We start from the raw sequence: 9,462 nt of genomic DNA on the forward strand, positions 1-9,462 counted from the left end.
GCAGATAAGTCCGAATGGGGTGGTATATAAGATAGGGTTAAATAAATAAAGCAACTATTAACATAGACTCTAATACATTTAAATTCAAATGAGTCGGTCCCTGAAACAAGAATATTTTCAGATGGGATAGAGGAATGCACGGCAAATAGAACACTTCCACCGATTCTGTTCAGTCGATCAATTTTGAAATTCGCTGTTTAAAATCTCATTATCAAAAATGTGAGGTTTTAACCAAAATCCAATTATATAGAAATTAAAATTGGAACTGTTCAAATACAAGTCGGTTAATTTTGTATTAAGACCTCTAACATTTTGATAATAAATGCTTAGCGAATTTCTACAAATCAGTTTTTTATATCGGTGGTTGCTTTTGGTAATTTAACAATGTTTTCCTCAGTTTGACTTCTATGTTTAGGTTTAAATTCACGTACAGAAGCCCCAGGTGGCCAGAATGAACTATCTAAGATCTTTTTGAATGTTTCAAGAGATACGTCTATTTTAAACGATGATATACTTCTATCATAATTGAAGTAAAATTTACGGATATTGATATCATCGATTTTTAAACGTGACGAAATGTAAGATTTAATGTCCTCCACCAAGATATCTTTGGCAAGTCTCGAAATAAACATAGACCTTTTAGGTGGAATAACTCAAAATCAAATTATTAACTGATGCTACTAAGTTAATAGGGGGAGCCTCTGGAATTGTGAGACACTTATTACTATTAGATAGAGCTTTTGGGGAATTGAGTTCTTTGAAAGTTGACGGCTTATCACCTTGAGGGCAAGGAGAAGAGAGATTTATTAGGTCATTGGGAGGAAATTAAGCCTTATCGGAGCCAACAAAAGAATTGGACAATAGGCGTGGCACCGCCCACTTTTAGGGGAAAACCCATATCTAGAGATCTACTCAACCAAATTTGACAAGTAACATCCTTACATGCCCAAGTTATGGTGTGAAAATGGGCGAAACCGGATTACAACCACGCCTACTTCCCATAAAACACCAATTTAAATTCTATATAATTTTTTGACCATCCCGTATACTAATCAAGCACTAATTAATATATCGAAACAAAACTTTGCAAAACGTGTGCCTTTAAGATATGCCATCTAAAGTATAAAAACTGTCAAATTCTGGCCACAACTGTCCCATTCCCGTTATACCGATGATGTGGACTCCAGCGTCGATGGTTGACTTTTTAACGAAATTTTCTTACCGAAATATTTTCGAACTAAAATTTAGTGCCTGTGCTTTTCTTATAATGGTGCATTTTTGCGCCTAAAATGGGTAAAATCGGGTGAAAACATGCGCTAGCCCCAATATAACTAATATCAGGAATTCCAAACATCCGGTTGACTTTATTCCTTATATTATATGTTGTTACGGTGATGATGATGTTATCTAAGGAACCTGAATTAAACTAATTTTTTCTTCCTATTCCCATATACCTAAGATTTTCAAACTTACGGTTGGCTTTATACCGGATGCATATATCGGTCAAAATGTAAAATATCTCAGTATGATATTGGATACATGTACAATATTACAGTAAGATGACAAAAATATATGAAATTATGTTATACAATATACATACATATATAATAATTTTCGTTATTCTACCAAACCTTAGGACGAATATGTCGTTCAGTGTGTGAGTTATATAAGACTATTTATAAAATCCCTTGAAAACATGTTCTCCAGTATATGTAGCCTCCAGTAGGAAGCATGCTTTCAATATATCCTGTATAGTGATTTTCCACCTGACTTTGAACTGTTCAGGTTGGTCAAAATAGATGATATTTTAATGAAATTAAGTGAATAAATTTTCTTAAGAATGGTATACCTTATATCCCTAACATAATTAATACCGATCCTCTGGTTAACGTTTTGCACATCAACTCAATATATTAAATTTAGCCTCTTCGGTTGAGTTTATATCACATATTTAACATTTGAAGATGTTTTTATAAAATTTTAGCTGAAGCGAAAAAATGAGTCATGGCCTACATACATGTAATGCATCTTAATAAGATACTAAACTTATCCATTCCATTCACGATTTCGGCGAATAATGAATTTTGAATTTTTTCACAACATTTTTTAATATAAAAAGTTTTGCCAACACCTGAACATATATTCCTGGCTTTGATGCTTGCAAGTTGCAGGGTTTGATTACAGTACGATGCGTTTGATGCCAGATCTCTGAAGTTTGTCCCGTATTGTATTTAGAGATATTGTAACGAAGCTTTTTACTGCCCCTGCTTCTTGTGATTTGCTGAGGTATACTCGCCGTGTCCAGGGTTCGTTACAATAAATTTGTAAACTGTGGGGCTCTTCTTACAAATCGTACTTTATTCAATTTCCAATTACAAAATGGTGTCTTCCGCGTTGTAGTGGTGTACCGGATGATAGCGCCATGACAGAGTAGCGGCTTACGTGGCCCGTTAGCGCGTGACTATCACGCGGAATTACGGAGGGCAGTGGCAGCGGCCGCGATGCCAAGCGTGGAGCAGGTCAGAGGATCGACTCACTACCCACTTCACGCGTGACTTCCAGCCTTTGCACGCTAAGGAGTGAAATGCCTGCCAGAGTATCGACTTACCGCAGTAACGTCATCCGCCTTTCCGCGCTTCCGTTGAATAGCTATTATACGATAGCGTATTCTACTCTGCCGCGCTCTGGGGGTGCTAAGTGACTTAGGATGACTTACGTTTTAGGTCCTGTGGTGATGATGTCCGCCCGAGTGGGCTAAATTCCGTTTGGATATTTAGTTCTCACACTCCCCCTTCACTTCGGTGAATTTTGCATCAGATGGCATGCAAAAATTTAATCTAATTAACAATATTTCTTTTCGACAAATTTTCCTTAAAATTTAAGCTACATTGACTGAATACTTTTTTTCACACTTAATTATAAAGTTTTCTTGGTAATTTACAATTTTTTTTTAAATTTTGCTTCAATTACATTAACTTATGAATTCTTATCTTTTCGTTTCTTAATTTAAGTATAGATTCTTAAATAATATTTTTTTGTATCTCTCATCTCTCAATAACGATATCTCTTCAGTAATAGAATTCTCAAAAATTTTATTATACGCTGACGACATAAAGCTTTTTAAATCATACACTTCAACTGAGGAAAGGTGTCTGTTGCAAACAGACTTAAACAATTTGGTTGCATGGTGTGATAGAAATAATTTGCCATTGAATCTCAATAAATGTAAGATGATGTGCTTTTCCCGTAGATCTGTGCACCACTCTTCTTATGTAATAAAACACCATATTCTAGAGCAAGTTTTTAACTATGTTGATTTAGGAGTTAATATGGACCCTAAGCTTAATTTCAGTCTTCATATTGATACCATGGTCTTGAAAGCAAAAGCTGTCCTCAGTGTTAAACAAAACTGGTCTAAAGAATTTAGAGATCCGTATATTACTAAAACACTTTATACAACTTTGGTTAGACCTATATTGGAATATGGCTCTGTTGTATGGAACCCTAGCTACCAAATCCATTCTGACAAGTTAGAATCAGTTCAAAAACAATTTTTACTTTTCGTCTTAGCGCATTTCCGATGGGATGCTAGGGTAAGTCTACCTCCATACACTAGTCGTTTAAAACTTATTAATCTACCTACACTTTCTAGTCGTAGGGAAATGTTTGGCATAATATTCTTAGTGAAAATTTTGAATGGAACTGTTTGCAGTTCTTTTCTCCTGTCTGAAATTAAATTTAATATCCCGGTTCGCTTTTCGAGGCAGTTTAGACCTTTACTGCTAAAATCCTGTAGATCAAATTTTGAACTAAACGAGCCATTCCGCCGTATATGTCATGATTTTAATTCTCATTCCAGCACATTTGACTTATCTGACTCACTTTTCAAAATTAAAAAGACTCGCGTCGGTTGGGCGGGAGGAGGGTAATCGTTGGGTTATTATTATTATTATTATTATGGCAGCTGGGGTAATGCGCATATCGATTTCCCACATTTTCGACATTAAACTGCAATATAGTATATCCGATATTATATGTTCAATTAGGTTAGGTTAGAATAGTCTTGTTGGCTAGTGAGCCACGCATAAACCAATTTTGGCCTTTAACGATGCCAAATGGAGTACCGTTACGTAGTTCATGAGAAGTAGCTATCCTTCAGTATACCAGCGATTGACGCGAATTTCAATAGATTATGAGCCCTCACTATGGATACCTGTTCCAATGTCTCATCCTGTGTGGATGAATATTTGAAGTTTGAATGCTAGACAAATGCACAAGAGATGTTCCATTGTTTCCCTGATGAATTCCTCTTGACATTGCCAGCAGTCATGTTGATCCGTCAGCCTCATTCTGCTGGCTGTAGATTATTCCATGGCGTTTAAATCTTTCTTGCCATGATCTTATCCAGATCGTCGTAAAAACAATGCACGGGTTACTAATGTCGATCACGTCATCGGATGACAGCCATACACCACTCTTGGCAATCTCGTCCACTATCTCATTGCCACCACTTTGGGACCTGGCACCCAGTAGAAGCGAAGTCACTTGTTCCTGGCGACACTGCTCTTTCTTGCCCTACCTCCCAAGACACTTATGGCCGACATGTGAAACAAAGTTATTGCTTTGATTGCTGCTTGGCTGTCTACGTAGATGCAATTTTGTTAAAATATCTTATATAGCGACCGGTATATGTATACAGCTCAAAGCCAACCAGACGTGTGAAATTCTTATATTAAGTATGTATATGAGGGTTAGGGGTAATATTGAACCGACTTTATCTATTTTTAGCATCACAACATATTTTTGCCAGAAAAAGATACTGTCAGACTTTCATTAAGATATCTATGGACCGATATAAATATATGATATCAAATCAAGCAGAAATTTAAATATCTTTATATTAGACTTAACACAGGTCACATTATTACCAGGAAAATATTCTCTCTGAGTTTTATTAATAAACTGTCACAGAGAGATCGATATTTCGGTAAAAATATTAAATATGCACGAAATATGATTTGTATTTTTTAATAGTATGTATGAATGAAGTTATATGGCAATGTTCATCTGCATATAACTTTGTATTGTACTATTAAGCAATTAATGCATACAATTATGCATTATCTAACCTTGTCAAATCCTTATAATTATTATTGGAGAAGTGCACATACAGAGCGTTCAAAAAAAAACTGTTTATGTTTTCCAAAGTGTGGGTAGCGACTTTTGGGACAAATAATATTTCTACACTTCACCATCTGGTAATGAAATATTAAGAATACAAAAATGCCAGGTGGCAATGTGACAAAAATAAAATTAAAGCTTCTTTATGTTGAAACAGCGGCATTTTGGTTCACATTGTAACCACAGAAACAACAAAATATTTTTTTATTTTACTTTTATTCAGCATAATTTACCTGAATTTCGTGGCTTCCTTCCATATTATTAAAGAAATTGACGAAATTTATTTAATTTATTAATTTTAGACACTTAAACGTCAACAATAAAAAAATTAAACATATACAGCTGATAGAATAGCACACTCAAAAAACATGCCGTGATTTATTTGTCGTATTTCAATTTTGTATGGGAAACAACAACAGTGTTGATACGAGTATGACAGTCATACAAAAATAAGACAATACGACGATATGACACAATATGACACCTTGTGAATACCCTAATTGTTTTGTCATATGTAGCTGGCGTTTATTTAATATGAATTGTACTTTTTGGGGATGCTTAACACTCCTTTGAATAAAAATTTGTCCTTTTCTTAGTCGAACACGTCTCAAGGGGTTGATCAATACAAAAGATGACTAAATGTTCAATCAAAAAGGAGACGGTTGCGTTCTCACAGGCATAATTTTTTAAGAAATATGGACCGATGATTCCACCGGTCACAAACCACACCAAACCGTTGTTTTTTCAGGATGAAATGACAGCTTTTGAATCTTTTCAGGTTGCTATTCGTCCCAAATCCGGCAAGTTACCCATTGAGCCAGAAATGGGCCTCATTGGTGGACAAAATTTGGTTCGAATACGTCGGATCTTCTTGGAACTTTTCAAGAGCCTATAGACCGAAGCTGTATTTTGTACGCTTTCTATTTAATCTCGACTCAAAATGCGCCAAGTCGTTCCATTTGTCAGTCCGAGTTGCTGCGAACGGCGCCGAATCGACTCTCCACAGTCTTCGAGTAGACTCTCAGCTACGGCCGCTATATTTTCTTTACTGCGTGCTAAACCTGGTCTATTCGGTCGAATATTATCCAATTATGTTCACCAAAAGTTGGGCGAAGCGCACGAAACACGTTCTTTACAGAATGTGAATTTTCGTAATAAAGTTTAACGATTTATTAACGTTGTTAAGACATAAGTCTTCACATGATGAAATGCCAAAAAATACTCATCGACTCACGCGAGATCTATTAATAAAAGGCTAATGAAAAAAGTACCTTTACTTGGATCACCTGTTATATACATATATATTAGGGGGACTAAAAAAATATTTTTTTTTGCTTAGGACACTGCAAAATAGGACAGCTCTATGAAAATCTGTTCAATTATGAGCTCTAATTGCAACGGCAAGACCCTCCGCCTTACAGTTTTCTAATTTTTCTTATTATCAGATAAAAAAATTCGTATCACCAGAAGTATGATATGACATATATACATATATTAGGGGGTTTTTGAAACTGTGAGTTTTGCAATTTAAAATGATTTTGTTTTTCAATTTCAAATTCCCTTAAAATAAGTAAACTTCAACCGTTAATATCTTTTAAACGGTTAGTTTTACGAAACAATCGTATAAGACCATTTTGTAGAGCATTAAATTTCCTATAAAATCTGAAACGAGATATTTTTTCAATTCGTTGAAGGTGAGATATAAATTTTTCTGTCTGATAATAAGAAACAAATCAAAAACTTTAAGGCGGAGGCCTTACCGTTACAATTAAGAGCTCAAGAGATTTTGGTGTTGGTGTCTAAGAACCAATTTTTCAGAGTACCAAGCGGAAAAAATATTCCTTTTTTACCCACGCTATTATATATAATTTGATATTTGTTATCGACATTTTATTTTCAAAAGTACTGAATTTTTATATAAAATAAATATATATTTAGAAATTAATAACATCACAGAGAAGTTTCAACAATTTACGTTATTATAATTTAACCCTAATTAATATCCGAATTCAGCACTTTTGAAAATTAAATGTTGATAACAAATATTAAATTTTATATAATGCAGTCAAAAAGCATAATTACCAATAAAAATAAAAATAAAATGTTGACTTTGAATCACAATAGTTCCGAAATTTATTTGTATTTTAAATCTATTTTTTTTTTTATATTTACATTTTTAAGTTGCTTTCCAAATATAAAAACCGACGATCGATTAATATATACATACGTTGATCTCTATAAGTGAAGTGTCAGTATATTCAATATGGAAAACAAGAATTTTTATTAGTGACCTGCTTACTATCAGGTGACAAATTTCAGACAGTATTTTGTAACTTGTTACATATTGAGACTTTACTTCAAAATGTCTCAAATAGTGACTAGAGACTGCTTACGCTTAAATGCGCTATAAAAATACCTTTCTATTCTTGTTAGATAACTGTTTTTGTCGCTCATTATCGGCAAATTCTCATTTGGTGCCGCTCAATACGTTTACCAATTTGAGTCGGTCAATATTCTGCAGTTTCTTCATATCACATTCTCAAATCCTTGTACGCTTCATGTACAAAAAAATTTTTGATTAGTTAATTTTTATCTCTGTTCATCCTTTTCTAAAATATTTCTACATAGTATAGTAATATGCATATTGGCATTTTACATACAAAAAGTAGATAATAAAATTCAAATTTTCAAACAAAATATAAATATTTATTTAAAACTGAGCGCTATTTCAATCATGAAAATAATGTCAAAAGGAGCATCCTCTCGTTTACAAAAATCAATTTGGACGACAAAGGTTCCCTCATGTGAACCCAGTCTTACAGTACATATTTTCTAGGCCAATCGACACATGTCTATCGAGTCCGCGATGCCACTACCATGGATAAATCTATGGCCACTACAAACACCAATTTATTATGTATGATTCTACCCGAACTTGACACTCCCCTAGTTGTAAAAAATTTATTATTATTTAATCCATCTTTCTTATTATTTACAAAAGTCATGCATCACTCTTAACGCTTGGCTCTTCAAAATACGAAGTGTTTTATATAGACCAAAGGGGCTACGCTCGAGTGAAGATACTTTGTCATAAGAATACACATTTGTTGTTTAATAGCAATTTTCCCGATTATTTAACCTCATATATTATTCACACCAAAGCCCTGTAAAGATTAGAAAATTTAGATTACAGAAAATTTATCATAATTAATTCGTAATAAACTTTTCAGCAGAAACTGAAACTAATGGTAAGGGTGGGTCTATACTACTCTTATAATTAACACTGAGTTCATACAAAATTTATTTTATTCTATTTTACGAGTTTTTTTGCGATTTCGTTTCGGATGATAGATGACGTAGCAGAAGCAGCAACAAACAACAGCTGGCAAAAACGCGTTCTGCACTTGACGTTGTTGGACATATCCCGGTGCGCATCGTGAACAATAAAACTTAACAGTGTGTGCTAGCAAGCAAGTAAATTTATTGTCTGCATAAAATATAAATGCACAATTTTATTACATACAACTTTATGTATGTGACTATGACTACACACGCTGCCTGAGCGCTGACTAAATAAATTCACATAATGGCACAAACAGTCACCGACGCAAAACCGTCGACCGAATCAGCTCTCTTATGAGAGCGCAATGTAAATGAACAGTCACCACCGCTTTTACCGTCCGCTGTACGGTAGGATATCCGCCGTCCGCCGTACGGTAGGATATCCGCGAAAATTGGATTTTTTCCGTAGAAACGAGAGAGCTGAGAGTGAGAGAGCAATCTCTTGCAACGCAAGGTTGCTAATCTCGATATTTTGTAGTAATTAAAAAATTAGCTTGAATATATTTGAAATATTCTTAAAATAACTCAAAATCACAGTCTAATACACTTATTTATAAATAGGTAAACTATTTTTAATCGTTGGATTATAGTTTTGAGCTTTTACATTATGAAAATTTATAACTAAAAAACTAAATGTGTGAAAAATCGTGTATACGAATAGAACAATGGCAATATTGGTGAAATTAAAACAAAAGACTACTACTGATTTCTGTGTTGCAACTACGGGCATAACTTTTGACAAATTTGGTTTGATACGGGCGGTAAGTACAAAATGGAGGAATGTCGGTGACTGTTTGTGCTATAAGACATGTTCAAATCACAAAAAATGTTAACTTCGGCTGCACTGAAGTTATCATACGGGAGCATTTCTTATAGCAACTACAAGTATATGCATAACTTAATCTTAATACCGATATGTTTGTTCTTTTTGGTCAAGTT

The 9,462-nt window shown here is 34.2% G+C and overlaps 1 long non-coding RNA gene across 1 annotated transcript; it reads right to left on the reverse strand.

The window, feature by feature from the left end:
- Window positions 1-7,865: 7,865 nt before the first annotated feature.
- LOC118683572 (uncharacterized) lies at window positions 7,866-8,831 on the reverse strand. The gene is made up of 2 exons (XR_011396632.1): window positions 8,477-8,831; window positions 7,866-8,345 (listed from the first exon to the last, which is right to left on the reverse strand). It is a non-coding gene; the product is annotated as an uncharacterized lncRNA (long non-coding RNA).
- Window positions 8,832-9,462: the final 631 nt, after the last annotated feature.

This window comes from Bactrocera oleae, chromosome 5 (genome assembly GCF_042242935.1).
Source record: "Bactrocera oleae isolate idBacOlea1 chromosome 5, idBacOlea1, whole genome shotgun sequence".
Lineage (NCBI taxonomy): Eukaryota > Metazoa > Arthropoda > Insecta > Diptera > Tephritidae > Bactrocera > Bactrocera oleae.